Below are 22,670 nucleotides of genomic sequence, written 5' to 3'. Positions count from 1 at the left end.
AAGTGTTGAATCTGGATTCCTCAGGAGGGCAAGGGGAACTTCATGTAATATCATTTAGTTCTGATTAAATAAACACATATACGTAATGGAACCCAGGAAAGTAGCAAATTACTTCACTTTGTTTACATTGCATATGATCTGACTGATGGTAAGGGGCAATATATCACCCAATGTTATACGTTTCAGGTTCTGTTGTGTGTGGTTTTTCCCTATGCAGTCACACATACATATTCGTCTCCAAAAACACAGTCAAAATGCCAGGCAGCTCCTAACACCTCCAGTACTCCTGAAGTCAAAGTGGTTTTATCCCCTTCTAACAACAGAGAACTTCTAGCGCAAATCATACAGTTCCCTGTCTGCCAGAGATGTGTTTCAAATGAGCTTGCAATGTGTCTCTCTCCATCCTAAAATGGGTTGTGGCTGCCTATAAAAGCAAGAGAAGAACCTGGTCATTCAAACGAATGCTATACCTGCTGCCTCTGATAGAAAAATACTCTTTTTACAGATGGCAGCATTTGTTAAAACGTGGCTTGAATTTCTTTTATTACACAGCTGGTCTACAATGTTAACTACAATAGGTTTGCTGTTTTGTTCTTTGCCTTAGTAGCTCATGTATCAAAGCCATCTCCAAGAAAACTGTTGGTAACTAGTTGGTATCATTAACGGTCAATACTTTGTTTAAAAGTACAATGTATCCAATCAGTATTGTGGCATATTAAATCCATATAAACTCAAATGGAATGTCTCCTTCCTATGACCGATATTCACAGATTTCCAGCTACATGGGTTGGCTTGTGCAAAAGTAATGCAGAGCTATTCATTTCAGCAGCATATGATAAAAAACTGGAGTGAGAGAGGAAACAGCTAGAGCCCAGGTAGGAAAGAAATCTGCGTCTTGAATAGCTTTCAGGTACAGGGACCACAATAATCATCTCTGTGGCCTGGCACAGAAAATACACAATAAATATTTGTGGCATGGAAGAATAGGTGGGTATTTGAAAGGGCTCACTTTTTTTTCAGAAGTAAAGATCTTTTGGTGGTGGAAAATAACACACTGATACTCAGACAGATAAAAGGCAGAACTCCAGCTCCAAGTAAAAAAGGGCTGCCAGCCAGGGCACACAGGGGGTGGCATCCAGGAAGAGGGCAGCAGCAAGCTGGAGCTGGAGGGAGGAGCCTGTGTATGGCAAATGGGATTGGGCTAGCTAGGTGTCCTGGACTCGCTGCAGGTTAGCTAATTTGAATAATTCTGTGGGCTCCAAGGCATGAGGGCTAGTTGTCTACCCCTCCCCTGGGTAATAGTGGTCGCAGAGTGAAAGAGCCTGATAAGAGAAGTTATCGGAGTGTAGACTTAATTGGCAACTGAAAACGGGAAATTGATCCACACCTAGCCAGGGCCTCAGAACTGGATCAAGACAGCCTTTTTTTTTTTTTTTTTTTTTTTTTTTTGAGACGGAGTATCGCTCTGTCACCCAGGCTGGAGTGCAGTGGCGCGATCTCGGCTCTATGCAAGCTCCGCCTCCCGGGTTCACACCATTCTCCTGCCTCCGCCTCCCGAGTAGCTGGGACTACAGGCGCCCGCCACCACGCCCGGCTAATTTTTTGTATTTTTAGTAGAGACGGGGTTTCACCGTGTTAGCCAGGATGGTCTCAATCTCCTGACCTCGTGATCCGCCCACCTCAGCCTCCCAAAGTGCTGGGATTACAGGCATGAGTCACCGCGTCCAGCCAAGACAGCATTTTTTAAAACTCTGTTACATTCATCTACCTATAGAAATAAAGAATGTGGTTAAAATGCAGCAAAGCATTACATGACATTCAGTAGCAACTAAAATGTCACTGAAGTGTGACATGGAGTATTTAACAAAAGCTAACCTGGCTGCTATGGTTTGGATATGGTTTATCCCTACCAAAACGCATGTTGAAATTTGATCCCTTACGTGGAGGTTTTGGGAGGTGGGACCTAGTGGGGTGTTTGGGTTCCGGCAGCGGAACACTCATGAATAGGTTAATGCCCTCCTGTGAGTGAATAAATTAGTTCTTACCGGAGTGGGTTGTTAAAAAGAGTCTGAATTCCTGGGTTTCTCTCTCTCTTGCTTCCTCCATTTCCATGTGATCGTTTTGCACATACCTGCTTTCCTTCGGCTTTCAGCCATGAGTAGAAACAGCATGAGGCCCTCAATGGAAACTAAGCAGATACCAGCACCAGGCTTCTTGAACTTCCTAGCCTATAAAACCATGAGCTAAATAAACCTCATTTCTTCATAAATAACCCAGCCTCAGGTATTCTGTTACAGCAACACAAAATGAACTAAAACATTGGCCCTGACTTGAACTAATGATGCAGATAATTATAAAATAATTTATTAGAAGTCTTTTGGGGGGATAATCCAGTTTTCATAATTTAGTTTTGATGTGTAAAACACTAAAGAGAGGCAACTCCCAAACATTTTCTACATTTTTGTTAGCCTCCAATGTTTTCCATTATGTGCCAGGAACAATTCTGCATATGGGTTGGAGTCTATATTTTTTAAGCAAATGTAGCTGGGGCTGCCCAAGTTTACTAGGCACTACCATCATATAATTCATCATGCTGCATTGGAGGCAGAAACCAAAGGCTAGCTGTGGTAGGCAGAATAACAGTCCCTGAAAGAGGTCCTCAAATTAATCCCTTGATTTGTGACTACATTATGTTAAATGGTAAGGAGAATTAAGGTTTCAAATGGAATTAAGGTGGCTAATCAACTGGTCTTAAAATAGGGAGACTATCTAGGTAGCCCCATTATAATCACAAGGATCCTCAAAAGTAGAAGGAGACAGGAAGTCAGAGTGATGAGATGTAAGAAGGACTGCATAAACTATTGCTAGCTTTGACGATGGAGGAAGTATACCATGAGCGAAGGAGTGTGGGCAGCCTGTACATGATAGAAAAGGCAAAAGAATGGGTTCTCCCCTAATGCTTCTAGATAGGAATACAGCCCAACTGACACCTCAGTTTTAGCCCCATGAGACCCATGTTGCACTTCTGACCTTTACAACTGTAAATTTGTGGTGTCTTAAGCTATTATATTTATGGTAATTTGTTGCAGCAGCAAATAGTTATCTAATAACCATCTAAACTCCCAAAGCATAAAACCACTGCTTCTATTTTTTTCCCATATCTCCTTTACACAAAATTTTGTTTACTAAGAAGACAAACTCTCAATGACTTTTCCAGAGACAACTGACTTTTGCTTTTGCTGAGGTATTTGTATGTTTCATATACAACCCATGACAACTTCATACTGAAAGCATTTTCTGTCAATGGACCGTCCTTCATTCTCAAATATTAATTTTTTGAATACTTGTATTTAAAAATAAATACTAATCTACTTTGATTTTGTAGAAGGCAACCCTAGAACATAAGAAAATTGCTTCTCAGGCCACAGTATTGACTTTGAGGACTTCAATACTACTGCCAAATAATATTTGAAGAAGATAACCATACCCTCTGTTCCTTAATCATTATTTTACTTTCTTTACCCATATTCATTCTTGTACACTCAAAAAACACAGCTCCAACTAATCCCTTTAGTTAGAAGTAGAGGATACCAGAATTTGCGCTGTCTTTTGAATGAAACGCACAGAACAGAAGTGGTTTCAAGGTCAGGTTTAAGGAGTATAAAGGGACATGACAGTAGCTAGAAAATGCAAGGTGGCTGAGTTGTCATAGCATGAATCCTTCATGAGCAGGCATTATTCTAATCTGGTTATCAAGTTTATGGGTAAATATCGAGAGGTGAATAATCTAGAGAGCAGTTCTCTGAATTGAGAGTGAGAAAAAACTGAATGTCAATCCTAGCTTCTCTCCTGAGTAACAGTGGGTAGTTTTCATATAGCCTCCCCTCTGTTTTTGTGTGACCTTCCTCTGTTTCTACAGCTAAATCAAAATGCTTCTATATCTTGCAGGGACACCCTCATCCCTTTACTTTCCATTTGTTCCCCTTAATGGAGTTTTGATTCTTTGATCTGTCTCCTCTGCTTTTTTCCTTTCTGAGTTCAGAAAGCTTGAGTATCTGATTTTCCTCTTTTGCTCTCTTATCCCTCCAATCTGGTCTTTAAATGTCAGTTTTAGTCAAGGGTCTTTCCATTTTTATACTAAGCCTGTCTTTTTTCCTTTTTTTCTTGAGAGGAAAGTTTCTTTTAAAATCCACTTTGTTACTGTTGTTTATTTTTGTTATTGTTCTCTTTAGTAACAAAACTTTGTATCTCACAGGAAGTAGTGATGACATCTCTAGAGGCAAATTTTACTTTTTTCAGCATCTATTCACCGAACACCAACTTTATTTCATGGTAAACTTCAGGGAGAAAAGAATAAAAGATGAGTGAGACAATCTACCCTAAAATAATTCATCAACTAGAAAATTTTTTTAAATAACTATATTATAGAAAATAAATAAATGTGATGACCATTTCCTAAAGGTCCTGACATATGGTACTATGTGATGGTTTTCTTCTCCTTTCTCATTATCATCCTTGAGCACTCAAAATAGCAGACCTCAATCCAAATTCCCCCAGCTGGAATACAACCAAACAGAAGGGTAAATATTCAGGCACCCATCCCATCAGTGACCCACAAATCCCTGAACTAAAAATACTTCATAAGAAAGAAGAGCAAGGAGTACTGAAACATGATAAGTAATCTCCTCTCAAAACCATTCTCAGTACTCACCCTCACAATGACAAAGCCCCCTTTGAAGATATTCAAAACTCTGCCCAGGAAAAAAAATGCAATGTATCCATTCTCTTAATGATGGTCATTTGGATTGTTTCCATTTGGGGCTATTATTAATAGAGCTGCTATGAATATTTGTATAAAAATCTCTTTTTGGGGATATGTTTTCCTTTATCTTGGGTAAATATGTAGGAATTAAATTATTTGGTTTTAAGGTATTCATATACTTTAATTTATAAGAAACTAGCAGTTTTCAAATTGTTTATACCATTTTGTACTCCTACCAGCTATATATAAATATTCTAGTTGCTTTACACCCTGGCCAACATTAAGTGCTGTCAGGCTTTTTAAATTTAAGCCATTCTAGAAGTGGATATCTTATTTTTATATTAATTTGTATTTCTCTGATGACTAATAACATTGTGCAACATTTCAAGTGCTTATTGGTTATTTCTATATCTTCCTTTTGAAGTGTCTGATTTGCCTATTTATTATTGAGATGTCTTTTTATTATTGAATTGAAGGTATTCCTTATATACTTTGCATACAAGTCCTTTGTTATACATGTATGTATGATGAATATTTTCTCTTATGTTTGCCTATCCATTTTCTTAACAGACATTTTCAGTGAGCTGAAGGTTTTAATTTTGAATAACAAATTATTGAGTTTTTTCTTTTAAGGGCATTGTTCTCCAAGAACACTTTGCCAGTCTCAGGATTATGAAGATATTCTCTTACCAGATTATTCTAGAAACTATACACTTTTAGCTTTTGTATCAGATTCATGACCCATCTTGAAATTATTTTTAAATGAGGAGTGATACATAGACTGAGTTGTTTTGATTTGTTTTGTTTTGTTTTTCTCACTGCGAATACCAGGGTTCCAGCTTCATTTCTTGAAAATAATTTATTTTCTCCCATTGAATGGCATTGGCTTTTTTGTCAAAAATCACTTGACTATATGTATTAGTCCATTCTCACATTGCTATAAGGAACTACCTGAGACTGGGTCGTTTATAAAGAAAAAAGGTTTAATTGACTCAATTTCCACAGGCTGTACAGGAGGCATGGCTGGGGAGGCCTTAGGAAACTTACAATCATGGCAGAAGGCAAAGGGGAAGCAAGCACGTCATCACTGGCCAGCAGGAGAGAGAGAGAGCAAAGGGGAAGCGCTACACACTTTCAAACAACCAGATCTCATGAGAACTCACTATCACAAGAAGACCAAAGGGGAAATCCAGTCACATGATCCAATCACCTTCCACCAGGTCCCTCCCCAAACATTGGAGATTAGAATTAAACATGAGATTTGGGTGGAGACATAGAGCCAAACCATATCACTATATATAAGTATTGATCTGTTTCTGGGCACTCTATTCTGTTCCGTTGATCATAAAAGATCTAGCATTAGGTCAATATCAAACTATCTTGATTACTGTAACTTCACAATATATTTTGAAATCAGGTAGTGTATATTCTTTATCTTGTCTTTTCTCTTCAAGATTATTTTGACTATTCCTGGTCCTCTGCATTAACAAATAATTTCAGAATCTGCTTGTGAAGGAGAAACGGCCTCTTGGAATTTTGAGATTACATTGAAAATCTGGAGACACATTTGGGGAAAACTGAAATTTTAACATAATTAATCTTGAATATGGTATATTTCTTCACTTATGAAGATCTTTAATTTTATCCAGCAAGATTTTTAAATTTTCTGTGAGTTTTTGCACATCTTATTTTATTTCTAATTTTTAATGTTTTTAATTTTTTTCAATATGATTAGCAAATTATGTGCTTCTGTTACATAGAAATGCAATTGATGTTTGTATGTGGACCCTGTATTCGGTGGTCTTGCTAAATTAATGTGTTGGTTCTAGGGTTATTTTGTGTAGATACCATAGAATTTCTATGTACACATTCATATTGCCATTTTTCTGATTGTGTGGTTGATTTGCCTTATGCTAGCCACGACCTTCAGCACAACATTGAATGGGAGCAGTAGGAACAGGCTTCCTTGCCGTGTTCCCAATATCATAGAGAAAACAATCAGTACTTTAACATTAAATATTTTAGCTGTACATTTCATCAGATTAAGGAAGCTTCCTACTATTTCTACTTTGCTGAGAGGTTTTTAAAAATAACATTGAATTTTATCTTTTTCTGCATTTTTATTTTATCTTTTTTTGTGGTATACTACTTTGATTTTCGAACAATGAAATAATATTGCATTCATTTGTAAAATAAATCCCACTTTGTCATGATGTACTATCCAATTATACATTTTTAAATTCAATTCCTAATATTTTGTCAAGATTTTTGCATCTATGTTTATGAATGATATTAGAGTATGACATCAAGGTAATGTTAGCTTTATAAAGTTCAGTAGCATTTCCAACTCCTTTTTCTGAACAAGTTTATGTAAAACTAGAAATATTTGTTTTTTAATGTAAGATAAAATTTTCCAGATAAACAAACTAGGTCTGGAATTATGGGTATATATATATACACACACACATATATAATATATATACATATATATTATATATACACATATATACATATGTAATATATACATATATGTAATATATACATATATTACATATATACATATATGTAATATATACATATATTACATATATACATATATGTAATATATACATATATGTAATATATACATATACACACATATACATGTATATATATTACATATATAAATACAAGTATATAATATATATACACTATATATTATATATATATATATACATATAATATATATGTATTTTTTTTTTTGAGATGGAGTCTTACTCTGTTGCCAGGCTGGAGTGCAGTGGCACAATGTCGGCTCACTGAAACCTCCACCTCTCGGGTTCAAGTAATTCTCCTGCCTCAGCCTCCTGAGTAACTGGGACTACAGGCACCCACCACCACACTAATTTTTGTATTTTTAGTGGAGATGGGGTTTCACCATGTTGACCATGGCCAGGATGGTCTCGATCTCTTGACCTTGTGATCCACCTGCCTTGGCCTCCCAAAGTGCTGGGATTACAGGTGTAAGACACCGTGTCCAGCCAATTATGGATATATTTTAAATTACAAATTAAATTTCTTTAACAGTTATAAATTAAGTTTTTAAATTTGGGAGCATAAAGTTACTCACAGTATCTTCTTACTAATTTTTGATGCCTACAGCACTACAGAGTGATTCCAACATTTCTTTTGTTGGTGATTTGTATTTTTATTTTCTTTTCAAATTGTTATCTGTATAGCCAGGGCAACTGTTCTCAACCGGGGTTCCATGAAAGAATTAAGCCTGAATGCCCTAAGGTATCTACCATGTAAAATGAAAAAAAAAATCCTACAGATCTAAACTAGTAGTATTAGATATGTAACTTTCTTGGAACATAAAGCAAATACACAATCCAATCATATTTGTTAAGTCTCAATTATCTTTCAAAATCCCAGTTGTGAAAAGTCACTTCTCAATTTTATTGATCTTCTCAGATAATTGATTTTTTGGTTCATTGTTTTTTTTAATGTTTGCTCATTTTCTGTTTCATTGATTTTCATTATTTATTTTTGCCTTTCTTCAATTTACTTTGGGTATATTTTACTATTTTTTTTCTTCTTCTTTTCCACTATTTTTTTTTATTAAGATGCAGCCTCATTATGTTGCCCAGGCTGAACTCAAACTCCTGGGCTCAACTGGTCTGCCTCCCGAGAAAATGGGATTACAAGTGCACACAACCATACCTGGCTTACTCTTCTTTTTCTGTCTTCCTAAAGTGCAAACCTAGATGGTTAATTTAATATGATTCTTATTTTTGTAATATAATAATTTAATATTTTAAATTTCCATCTGAACAATGTTGCATCTGTATCTCACAAACTTTGATTCTTCATGTTTTTCTTATCATTTAGTAATGTATTTTGTGATAATCCCTGTCATTTTTTAATTTGATATATAGATTACTTAAAATTGTGTTGCTTAATTCCAAAATATTTGAGAACTGAGCCAGGCACATTGGCATGTGCCTGGAGCCCCAGCTACTCTGGAGGCTGAGGCAGGAGGATGGCTTGAGACCAGGAGTACAAGAGAATTGTGCAGATATTTTGACATTAGTTTCTAATCTAGTTATTTTATGGACAGAGAATACATACTGAGATATTTTGATAATTTTAAATTTACAACACTTTTTAATGGCCCATCATGTATACACAGTCTTTGTTTTTCAGATTTATTAAGGTATAATACAAATAAAATTGTTTATATTTAAGGCGTACAATTTGATGTGTTCATATACATGAACATTGTGAAATGATTACTAACAACAAGATAATATATCACTACACATAATTATCATTTCTTTCTTTGTGCACATGTGTGTGGTGAGACCACTTAAGATCTACCTTCTTAGCAAATTTCAAATATGCAATACAATAAATAATGTTAACTATGGACGCCATGTTTTATATTAGATATCCAAAACTCATTCATCTTGCATAACCAAAGCTTTATACCTTTTAGCCCATATCTCCCCATTTCCCTCTCCCCGCAGCTTCTGGAAACCACCATTCTACTCTCTGCTTCTACAAGTTTGACTATTTTGATTCCACATATAAGTGCTAACATGTAGCTTTTTTCTTTCTGTGTCTGATTTATCTTAGTTAGCATAATGTCTTCCGTGTTCATTTATGTTGTTGCAAGTAGCAGGGTTTCTTTTTTTTCCTAATATGTATATTTCACATATATGTATATACATCTTATTTTTTATCCATGCATTCATAATGGATGGAGGTTTTTCCATATCTTGGGTGTAATGAATAATGCTGCATGATACAATGAACACAGGAGTGCAGAGTTATTTTATTTCCTTTGGATATATACCCAGAAATGAAATTGATGGATCCTGTGGTAGTTTTTATTTTTATTACTTTTAGGAACCTCCATACTGTTTTGCATAGTGGTTGTACAAATTTCTATTTCCACCAACAGTATGCAAGAATTTCCTTTTCTCTATATCCTCACCAAGACTTATCTTTTATCTTTTGATAATAACATCCTAACAGGTGTGAGGTGATACCTCATTGTAGTTTTGACTTACATTTCCCTGTTGATTAGTGATGTGGTCTGGCTATGTCCCCACCCAAATCTCAACTTAAATTGTATTTCCCAGAATTCCGACATGTTGCAGGAGGGACCAAGGGGGAGGTAACTGAATCATAGGAGCAGGTCTTTCCCATGCTGTCCTTGTGACAGTGCATAAGTCTCACAAGATCTGATGGGTTTACCAGGGGTTTCCACTTTTGCTTCTTCCTCATTTCACTTCCCGCCATGATTCTGAGGCCTCCCCAGCCATGTGGAACTGTAAGTCCAATTAAGCCTCTTTTTCTTCCTAGTCTCTGGTATGTCTTTATCAGCAGTGTGAAAACAGGCTAATACAGTAAATTGGTACTGAGAGTGGGGCGTTGCTGAAGAGATACCTGAAAATGTGGAAGCGACTTTGGAACTGGGTAACCGGCAGAGGATGGAAGAGTTTGGAGGGCTCAGAAGAAGACAGAAAAATGTGGGAAAGTTTGAAACATCCTAGAGATGACTTGTTGAATGGCTTTGCCCAGAATGCCAATAGCGATATGGACAATAAAGTCCAGGCTGAGGTGGTCTCAGATGGAGATGAGGAACTTGTTGGGAACTGAAGCAAAGTGACTCTTGTTATGTTTTAGTAAAGAGACTGGTGGCATTTTGCCCCTGCCCTAGAGATTTGTGGAACTTTGAACTTGAGAGAGATGATTTAGGGTATCTGGCAGAAGCAATTTCTAAGCAGCAAAGCATTCAAGAGGTGACTTGAGTGCTGTTAAAGGCATTCAGTTTTATGAGGAAAGCAGAGCATAAAAGTTTGGAAAATTTCCATCCTGACTATATGATAGAAAAGAAAATCCATTTTCTGGGAAGAAATTCAAGCCAGCTGCAGAAATTTGCATAAGTAGCAAGGAGCTTAATGTTAATCCCCAAGACCATAGACATGTTAGAGGTCTTCAAGGCAGCCCCTTCCATCACAGACCTGGAGGCCCAGGAGGAAAAAGTGGTTCTGTGGGGTAGGTCCAGGGTCCCCATGCTGTGTGCAGCTTAGCAACTTGGTGCCCTGTGTCCCAGCTGCTCCAGCTGTGGCCAAAAGGGGGCAACGTACAGCCTGGGCTGTGGCTTCAGAGAGTGGAAGCCCCAAGCCTTGGCAACTTCCATGTGGTGTTGAGCCTGCGGGTGCAAAGAAGTCAAGAAGTGAGGTTTAGGAACCTCTGCCTAGATTTCAGAAGCTGTATGGAAACACCTGGATATCCAGGGAGAAGTTTGTTGCAGGGGCAGGGCCTTCATGTAGAACCTCTGCTAGGGCAGTGCAGAAGGGAAATGTGGGGTCAGAGCCCCCACACAGAGTCTCTACTGGGGCACTGCCTAGTGGAGCTGTGAGAGAAGGCCACCATCCTCCAGACTCCAGCATGGTAGATCCAATGACAGCTTGCCCCATGTGCCTGGAAAAGCTGCAGACACTCAACATCAGCCATGAAAGCAGCCAGGAGGGAGGCTGTACCCTGAAAAGACACAGGTGCAGAACTGCCCAAGACCTCAGAAACCCACCTCTTGCATCAATGTGACCTAGATGTGAGACCTAGAGTCAAAGGAGATCATTTTGGAGCTTTAAAATTTGACTGCCCTGCTGGATTTTGGACTTGGATGGGCCCTGTAACCCCTTTGTTTTGGCCAATTTCTCCGATTTGGAAAGGTTTTATTTACCCAATACCTGTACCCCCATTGTATCTAGGGAGTAACTAGCTTGCTTTTGATTTTACAGGCTCATAGGCAGAAGGGACTTGACTTGTCTCAGATGAGACTTGGACTGTGGACTGTTAGATTAATGCTGAAATGAGTTAAGACTTTGAGGGACCATTGGAAAGACATGATTGGTTTTGAAATGTGAGGACATGAGATTTGGAGCATCCAGGGGCAGAATGATATGGGTTGGCTGTGTCCCCACCCAAATCTCAACTTAAATTGTATCTCCCAGAATCCCCCCACATTGTGGGAAGGACCCAGTGGGAGATAATTGAATCATGGGGGTCAGTCTTTCCCATGCTATTCTCATGACAGTGAATAAGTCTCACAAGATCTGATGGGTTTATCAGGGGTTTCGCATTTGCTTCTCCCTCATTTTCTCTTGCTGCCACCGTGTAAGAAGTGCCTTTCACCTCCCACCATGATTCTGAGGCCTCCCCAGCCACGTGGAACTATAAGGCCCACTAAACCTCTTTTTCTTCCCAGTCTCTGGTATGTCTTTATCAGCAGTGTGAAAACAGACTAACACAATTAGTGATGCTGAGCACCTTTTCTTATAGTTGGTGGTCATAAATATGTCTTCTCTGGAGAAATGGCTTTCGCCTACTTTTAAATCAGGTTATTTGGGTTTTGGTGTTTTTTTTTAATCTGATATACGGTTTGCAAATATTAATATTTTCTCTCATTCTTTAGGTTGCCTTTTCACTGTGTTGATTGTTTCCTTTGCTGTGTAGAAACCATTTAGTTTGATGCAATCTCATTTATCTATTTTGTTACCTGTGCTGTTGTCGTCATATCCAAAAAAAATTTGTTGCCCAGACCCATGTCAAGACGCATTTTCCTATGTTTTCTTCGAGGAGTTTTACCATTTCCAGCCTTAAGTTTAAGTCCTTAATCCATTTTGAGTTGGTTTTTGTTATGAATAATGGTCCTAGGCAAAAAAGTAAGAATTAAATATGGTGTTTCCTTATCTCAAGCATCACAGCCCTGTGCCTTCTATTGTCTAAAATCTGAAAATAGTTTTTTCATACATGTTATCCAGTTATACAATTCTTCACACCAAAATGTAAGGTCCAATAATCATATCTCTGTTATGGCTGGAACCACTTCTACACTTAAATATACTTTATTTTGTTCATTTCATTCTCATAACTTCATGAAATAAGTATTATTAAGCCATTCTATGGCTAAAATGACCAACCTTAAGTAACCACCTTCTGTTATCCTTTAAGCCCATCAAGCGTAGAAATAAATCTTATTAACTTTGTTGTTCATTGCATTTCACTCAGTTCTTGGCACACAATAGATGCTCAGTAAATAAACTTTGACTGATACTATTTTCTCCACTATACATATAAAAAAATCCTAAATCTCAGACAAGACAAATAGTGGAAGTGGGGAAGAAACTAATATTGATTAAGTGCTGGGATTTAAAAACTATCGAACATAGGCCAAAACTGGCCCACTTTTTTTTTTGTTTGTTTGTCTTTGTTTTTTTTTTTTTTTTTTTAAGACGGAGTCTCGCTCTGTCCCCCAGGCTGGAGTGCGGTGGCGCGATCTCGGCTCACTGCAAGCTCCACCTCCCGGGTTCACGCCATTTTCTTGCCTCAGCCTCCCGAGTAGCTGGAACTAAAGGCGCCCGCCACCACACCCAGCTAGTTTTTTTTGTATTTTTTAGTAGAGATGGGGTTTCACCGTGTTAGCTGGGATGGTCTAGATCTCCTGACCTCGTGATCCACCTGCTTCAGCCTCCCAAAGTGCTGGGATTACAGGCATGAGCCACTGCACTCAGCCAAAATTGGCCCACTTTTTTAAAAATAAAGTTTTATTAGAACATAGCCATGCTGTTGTGTTTCCATATCATCTCTGTCTTCTTTCATGCTGTGATAGCCAATCTGGGCAGCTAGGTCTGCAAAGCTTAAAATATTTAATATCTAGTCCTTGACAGAAAAAGTATGCCAACCACTGGTTATTATACATTATAATGCCAAGCAATATGCTTGGCACTGTTACATACTTTTCACCTCATTAATTTTCCCAGCTACTCTAAGAAATAAAAAATAATACCGTTATCCAGATGTGGACTCTGGGATTCAGAGAGGTATTTACCACAGGTTCTATGGCTTATAGATGGCAAAGCACAAATTTAAATTGTGATTTGTCAGACTCTGATGCCTATGCACCTTTTATTTCTAACAGTCAGATAACTTTGAAAAGAAATGGAAGATGATAAGTGGAATGGCCCATTTTAGTGATCTGCACATCATCACAGATGAACAAGTTGATCTAAAGCTAAAGCTACTGAAGAACTAGCTTTATAACCTATAATAAAAATAGTTAAAACTATTATTACTTACAAGGAATTTTTTATATGTCAACATTTGAGCTAATAATTGTATGTGTATGGTGTGTTTTATGTACATGAGCATATGTATATAACTTATATATGCTATATATAACATATATATGCTATATATAACATATATGTATATATGTATATAAATGTGCATGTATATAATTTGATTTACTTCTCATAGATATTCTATGAAGATATTGTTATAGGTACAGAAATAAATGCTTAACAGGATTGTAATACAAGGTAGTAACTTGTAAATCAAGGATTCAGCTGATTTCCCTAACTCACTAATTCTATCTGTATCTTCTTTCCATTCTTTTCAACTCATTAACACAGGTTCCCATGAACTCAAACATTACTCGATGGCATAAGAAAGGATAATATATTTGGGAGCTCTATGGTCTCACAAAATGCCAAAAGCTCACTTTCTAACCACTCTTCTGGGCCTCCTTGGCAAGCTTTCCACCATCACTCCCAGCACTGTCAAGATGTGATGCTTTTCTTTCTTCTCTTTTTTAAGTGCTTTAAGCTCTGAGCCATCATTATTTAATTTTAAATTATCTTCTGATTTCCTACATGGGCTGAGAATGAGAGTAGTCTGGTGAAAAAAATGGTAGTGACAATAAAAGAGAAGGGAAGCATTTGTGAAAATCCTTTTCTTCTTTTCAAGAAGAGCTGTAATAGTGTTTTGTATCAACATGACTCCTTCCTTCAGCTGTAACAAAGTTAGAGAAAGTGTTGGTACTATAAATTGAGAGTTCAGGAGGTGATTCTACCCGGTCTTTTCAACAAGATTGGTATTATAGGTTTCCCACATAGAAACCAGTGCAGAAATATTTCTAAAGCAATTTCGTCTTTGCCAGGAGCCCCTCCCTACCTCCTTATGCTTCTTCTTTCCCAAAATGTTCCTAGGTTATTTGATCTCCTGGTGTCTTCCATGCATGATCCCCTCCCAAACCTCAGCAACTTCCCATGGTGTCCAAAATCAAACTGTTCAAGGGGCAGAGTTAGGGATGTAACTCACCATTTGCCCAACTAGATCTTTAAATAACTACCTCAAAAGAGAGCTCTTTGATAATAAACAGGCCAATAGGTATTATATAGACACAAATAATGCCAAATCTCTAGAACAACTAAGAGTCTGATGAAATATAACATGCCATATCTATAGATTGTTTTTTGGAGGATTTTTATTCATGTAAAGATAAAGAGATACAGGTCACTGTTGTCCCTCATGGATGCTCTGTAGGTTGTCTTATTTTTAGAAATGTTCCAAAGCTGAGATATGGCAATGGAGTAAATGTGTAAAACCTAAATGCAAATGCGACATCTTCTATAGCCAGCCAGAAAATTTCCAGTGTATTAGCAACCATGCAGTCATTTCTCCAATAATAGACATTGCACTAACATTCTATCCCAAAGGGAGCAGGAGTAGGCCTGACAGCCTAGGGGAGACCAAAGAGTTGAAAAATCACAGCAAAGGAAAGTGAACCACTAAGTGGGACAACAAATCCCATAGGGCCTATGAAGCTGGCCACCATTTCAACTACATCTTCACCAAAAGTTTTTAATTGAGTCCATTGAGGATTTTCTTTTTTCCTTGTGGGGATACATCCTTGATTTTATAACAGCATTTAACAAGGAAAATTGGATTCATTTTAGGATGAACAGCTGGAGCACATCAGTTCCATAAAGCAAAAGCTGACAGTATTTCCATTTTAGTCACCATGTAGAAGCTTCTATGATGCTCAGATGGATTATGCTTATCCTGAACCAGCTCACTTTCTTCCAGCATGTACATGTACATCAATATCATCTTCCCTGGCACCCATACTTTAACTACGCCTCCTTTTCTCATTCATTTCCCAAAATTTAGCCCAATGATAGATGCCAGCCTTACAGATAGCATCAGTAGCTAATCAGAGTTACCTAGAAATGTAGCAATAGTCCAGAGAGGATGACAACAGCACAAGTTAAGAGTCACTTGACTTTCACCATTTCCCTGCTCCCTGCCTCAAAGGCCTGTGAAAAACAGATGGGGGAAATAGAGTAAATTAGAAGACCATGCTCTTTGCTACAAGTCACTGGCTATATTTGATAGGTCTGAGAGGGAGAGGAAAAGAAAGGAGATCGGAATTTTAGACTTACATGGGCTGGGCTTCATTACAACTAAAAAGGTCCAAAAAGAACTGGAATCTTCTTAAAATGTTAACAGAGGACAAAAATGGAGTAATTCTGCAGAACATGTTTAAGATAGTAACTGAAAAACAATAAGGTCTTTTTCAGACTTGTCCTGTACTAAATTCAAACTGATAAACAGACTGCACTGTTTTTGTAACTTAATTTATGTAGCCAAAACACAAGCTTAGACTAGTGCAGAAAACACATTTTTTAGGATCACGTAAGTCTGGCTTCAAATCTCCATCAGTTAGTACCTGGGTGAACTGGATTAACTCACATCTCTTGAGCCTGTTTTTACATCTACAAAATGAGAACATCATCCACCTACTGCACAATCATAATGAGAATTACTTGAGATAATGTGTAGAAAGTGAGTAGCACAATACTGGACACATAATAAGCATTCAACAAATCTTTCTATTATCACTTTTGATTGCCTATAATGTGTTTCTCTCATTTTGGCCAATCCAAATGCTATGATTCTTCTGCAGGTTTGCCTTTTTGTGAATTCATCCTTAACTATCATATTCAAGAGTTTTACTCAAGTATCTGCAAGTGATTGTCGGGAAAAAGAAAGGGTGGACATTCTAGCTACAACTCCCACAGGGCAATTTTATATAAAAATAAAAAGCAGATTTTGGTTCAGTATCTGAAATTGCCTTCCAACATTTAAGATAATCGATAATAAATTAGAAAGAGTGAACTCCTCATCTCCCTAGATAGGGATGCTGCTGAATGGTGCAACATACAGCAAATATAAGCTTTGGTATCTGATAGATTGAGGTTCAAATCCCAGTTGCGTCACTTATTAGCAACAAAACCTTGGCCAAGTTGCAAAACCTCTGAGTCTGTTCCCTTAATGTGAAAATTGGTTTTAATAATACCTATCTGATCAGAGTTGTTCTGAAGATTATATGTTATAAGAGTCTCCCCTGTTCCCTTTGCCCTCCAAAAAACTGCCTTGGCCTCTCTGGGAACCAGGGTAACCAAGAAAATGACAAAGATCTGTCGGGCTCATAAAGCCTTAGGAAAAGGTAACGGCACGACAATGCCTGCCAGTATCACAGAAGCTGGCAAGACTGTAGCCTAAGCCCAGCTCAGAGCAGGTATTATGACACAGTCATTTACAAGATAAAAATTCCTTCTCACACTTGCACACTTTCATAACATCCTCTCCACAGTAGCCCTTACTACCATCATATTCCACATCCAATGACTAAAAAGCAGGAGCATTTTTTGGAAGGGATGAGAAGAAAATATGTAAATGGGATTTTGCTTAATTTCCAGAAGTGCTCATCTTTTATTTTTTCTGGGCTTCAAGCATCTTTTTATACAACACAATTCTTTAGATATTGAAAAATTATCCAGGTAGGTTCCGATGCTGTGTATCAATTATTTGGAACAATAGTCTTATTTGCAATTATCATTATTGATATGTCAAAGTGACTACCAATGGTGCCAAAATCCTACATATTAAGCAGGAAAGAAAATGAACCAATACGGATAGACTGAGTACACAGATTTAACTCCCAATATCCCAAATCCCTTGAAGTTACAGAAAAAAAAATGCTTTGTAAACATGATTCCTTCATTCATCTGACAAATATCTAAGGCTCTCCTACTATGCTCTAGGTGCTACAGTGGTGAACAAAATATGTGGTGAACATGAGGTCGCTGCTAAAGTGGTGAACAAAATACGCGGTGAACATGAGGTCGCTGATCTCATGGAACTTACATTAAAGTCAAGCCGGGAGAGAAGAGAAAAAAATACAATAAGCAAGCAAACAAATAGGTCAATGAGATAATTGTGGATAGTGATATATTCAACAAAATAATTAAACCAGAGTACTATGATTGAGAGTGACTGGTAGAAGAGGGTTGGGGGACTATTTCATATGCAGCAGCCAGGGAAATCCTTTTAGAGGAGATAATGTGTGAGCAAAGACCTGAATGATCCAAAGATCCAGATCTGCAAAAATCTCTGGGGTAGAATATTCCCAGTAGAGCACATAGCGAGTGCAAAGGCCTAGAGTAGATGTGAGCTTGGCCCACATGAAGAACAGTAACCCATCCTTAAAAGCAAAGTGATATCCATGGACCAGAAATTTTGAAGAATGTCTAGGATAGAAAAAACAAAGGGAGTTGGATTGCCAGGGAGGCAAATGCAAATTTTCCTAAGACAAATCTGAACTAAGGTAATTCCCAAGTAGTACTGTCTGTAGTGGGATGCTAGACAAAGGTCACAGGAGAAACAAAGGGCTCGTGTGGAAAGATTATCAGCCAAGGAAGTGCAGAGTTTCCTAGTATAGCTCAATTCACATCTTTCAAGTGCCTCACCTTTTAAGTCGCCTTGAAGAAATGGCATATTTTATACATTAAGGCCCTTTCCATCTCTCCCTCTCAAAAAAAGGGAGTACTATCATGAGATCATTCCAGACAAACTCTAACAGTCCCTTTCAGATCTAAATATGTAATCACCTAAATTTAGATATTTTATTTGCTGTTATTTTATAATATTACCTAACACTTGGAAATTGTATGGTAATATCATAAAATAACAGCAAATAAAATATCTAAATTTAGGTAAGTTGTTTTTCTCTCACAAATAAAGAAACAATTGAATTTCGTGTAGAAATAATTGACTGGCTTTACTTTAAAACACACAAAAAAATATTTTGTAAATATTTATGAGCCCACCAAATATTCTAAGGGAGAAAATTCAAATTTAGAGATTTGATTCTACATATTATTTTTTTCAAAACCAGTTCTACTGACCTGGTTAGACACTGGATTGCAGAAAGCAGGTCAGTTCTGGGCCTGGTCATGCCACCAAACAGCTTTGTGACTGGGGTCAATCCACGACATGTCTTTACCTCAAATTCCGCAGCGGAAAATAGCAAAAATAACATGTCCTACTTACCTCAAATGTTGACTTTTGGAGTCTTATAAAGTTAAATATTGGGAAGTGATTTTTTTTTTTTTTTACAAATAATGTGTTATTGAGCTGATTATATAGCTCTCTCAGCCACTCATTCATTAAAATGTTTAAAATTCTTACTATATGCAAAATCCTGAATTAGACACTACAAGGTTTAAGGAAAATAGTAAACATAGCCCCTAAACTCCTTATAATATAGAGAAATAAGTAGTCACCTTTTCTGAGTACTGAAACATGGATGCATGGAAATCATCTCTGCATTTCTACCTGAGAATGATGGCTGTTATTCAACGTGTTTAAGGTATTTTGATTTCATAAAATTCTGATTTTAGAACATGCCCCCCTTGGGGAGAATCTTCTAAGCGAGAAGTTATAAAGAGCCCATGGGACATGGTCTGATCTGGTAGAGAGAGCCTGAGGAAGACTTGCTCATTCCAAGATTTCATGTTGATCAGTTACCTTGGTCTGAAAATAGCATAGCGCTAGAAATACCTTTCAGAGAGAGAAGTTACATGTCCACTGAGAAGGAAAAACATGGGAAAAGGAAGATGCCACGTTTCTCTATGAGCTTTGTAATATGGACAGCTAATATAAACTGTGGATTGGTAGGGAAGTAAGCAAAAGGAAAACATATGCAGGCTAGAGTGTTTTCAAAGAAGAATCTCCACAAGTCACAGTGACTGAATACCATGTGTAATGAAAGACAGGGACTGTCAATGCTGATGGAGTTTCAATCCTGCCTAATTGGGGAAATGCTGGTGTTATTGATGAAGGAAAGGTACAGCATGCTGAGCCCAGTGTAGATGGAAGGAAAAGGATGAGCTCAGCTTGGCAAGTGATCATATGAGGGGAGAAAATAGAACAGCCAAGTGGGGATCTTCAGCAGGAATTAAAGACAGCACAGCTGGAAATTAGGTGAGAGAAATGGCTGAAGGTATAGATTTGGGCACTATTTTTATAGATGTTATCCAAGAAGCAGACAGACATTTGTAGCAAGAGAAAGAGACCAGAAACCAGGCTGAACTTTCAGAAATGCTCAGAGTTCAGAATTAGGGGACAGAAAGAAGAAATGCCAGGATTTGAGGCAAAGATCAAGCAAGGAAGTAAAATGAATAACCTTGGAAACAGGTAGAGGGGTTTCAAGTTTTCAAGACAGATAATCAATATATTCTTGAACTTCTTATTCAATAAATGTGTCCGTAAAGGAAAAGAAATAAGATGGTAGCTCAAGAGGGCACCAAGATCATGCTAAGATTTTCTTTCAAGGTAAAGGAAAAACATACAGATTGGAAGTCTACACAGGGAAAGAGTTTGAAGCTACCAGAGAGAAGGAAGAAATAAGGCAAAATCATTCTCAGATAGGATTCAGCTTTAGAGAAAAATAAAGATACAGATTCCTTTGAGTTGAAGGGCAACAGGGGTAAACATTAAAAACAGAATAGAGAATCATTTATCACTGAGTAAGAATATGGAGTTCAGAAGAATTAAGAGACTCTGAAATGCCTATTAGTAGACATGTGTTAAAGCATGAGGAAAAACCTTGCAGCTAAGTACTTCAGTGCTGAATTGGGAAGCAATCGCAAAATAAATATTTGCTGAGTTCCTTCTATGTGCTAGGCACATGTATTTGAAGCCGAATACATCTTTTACTAGCAACACTCTGTGACCAGGGCTCAGGGGTGCAGAGAGTCAAGGAGAGGATTACTTAGTATGGAAGTGGGTATAGCACTGAAGAAAGTGCTGGCCAGGAGTCCAGAGTACAGAGCCACTCACAAAATGCTATTCAAGATTCTAATAATTTTTCTAGTTTTGTATTGACAAAACTTACCACTTTTGGCATCCCTCATTTACATCTAGATCTTAGATATCATTCAACCCAATGTTTCTTAAAGGGGGCTTCTGTGAGATCCAGCAATGAGACTGAACAGCTCCACATTTATTGATTTTATATATTTTGGTCTTTTTAACATGTCTATGCTGGCAAGATTTCTTTTGGTTAGAATAGAATACCAAATGATATGGTTTGGATATGTCCCCACCCAAATCTCATCTTGAATTGTAACTCCCACAATTCCCATGTGTTGTGGGAGGAACGTGGTGGGAGGTGATTGAATTATGGGGGCAGGTCTTTCCTGTGCTGTTCTCCTGATAGTAAATGAGTCTCATGAGATCTGATGGTTTTAAAAACAGGAGTTTCCCAGCACGAGCTCTCTTTTTGCCTGCTGCCATCCATGTAAGAGATGACTTGCTCCTCCTTGCCTTCTGCCATGATTGTGAGGCTTCCCCAGCCAAGTGGAACTGTAAATCCATTAAACCTCTTTCTTTTGTAAATTGCCCAGTCTCGGGTATGTCTTTATCAGCAGCATGAAAACGGACTACACACCTACCTAAACTAACTTAAGTTAAAGAGGAAGTAAATGGATCAAATGACTAACAGCAGGAAGAGGAAGGTACAGCAGGGCTCTTGGGGTAAAGGAAGCCAGGAATACTACTTAGATTCTCTCCATCTTTCCACACTGTATCTAGCCATGTATAAGCTTTACTTCCTTCTATTGCAGAAGGACTTCTTCCTCATAATAAAGAACACGGCCTCAGTCCGTTCCAAAGTCTCTTATAATCACTCTTTCTCTGATCCAAGGTCAAAAATCTTGGAGGAACACCTTGATTGTGATTACTCTTGAAATTATAGGCATGAGCACAGGGACTATGGCCAGCCTGGATTGTTCAGTGTCCAGCCCTGGCTAATCAATAATGCCTGTGAGAAAGAAACTGTGGATATTTTAGAAATTGTCAGCTATTGCTACAAAGAGAATAAAATACCTAAGAATCCAACTTAACTTACAAGGGATGTGAAGGACCTCTTCAAAGAGAACTACAAACCACTGCTCAATGAAATAAAAGAAGACACAAACAAATGGAAGAACATTCCATGCTCATGGATAGGAAGAATCAATATCGTGAAAATGGCCATACTGCCCAAGGTAATTTATAGAATCAATGCCATCCCCATCAAGCTACCAATGACTTTCTTCACAGAATTGGAAAAAAGTACTTTAAAGTTCATATGGAACCCAAAAAGACCCTGCATAGCCAAGACAATCCTAAGCAAAAAGAACAAAGCTGGAGGCATCATGCTACCTGACTTCAAACTATACTACAAGGCCACAGTAACCAAAACAGCATGGTACTGGTACCAAAACAGATATACAGACCAATGGAACAGAACAGAGGCCTCAGAAATAACACCACACATCTACAACCATCTGATCTTTGACAAACCTAACAAAAACAAGAAATGGGGAAAGGATTCCCTATTTAATAAATGGTGCTGGGAAAACTGGCTAGCCATATGTAGAAAGCTGAAACTGGATCCCTTCCTTACACCTTACACAAAAATTAATTCAAGATGGATTAAAGACTTAAATGTTAGACCTAAAATTATAAAAACCCTGGAAGAAAATCTAGATGATACCATTCAGGACAGAGGCATGGGCAAAGGCTTCATGACTAAATCACCAAAAGCAATGGCAACAAAACCCAAAATTGACAAATGGGATCTAATTAAACTAAAGAGCTTCTGCACAGCAAAAGAAACTATCATCAGAGTGAACAGGCAACCTACAGAATGGGAGAATATTTTTGCAATCTATCCATCTGA

This window comes from Pongo abelii, chromosome 13, assembly GCF_028885655.2.
Source record: "Pongo abelii isolate AG06213 chromosome 13, NHGRI_mPonAbe1-v2.0_pri, whole genome shotgun sequence".
Classification (NCBI taxonomy): domain Eukaryota; kingdom Metazoa; phylum Chordata; class Mammalia; order Primates; family Hominidae; genus Pongo; species Pongo abelii.
Note: the sequence above shows the minus strand (reverse complement) of the source record.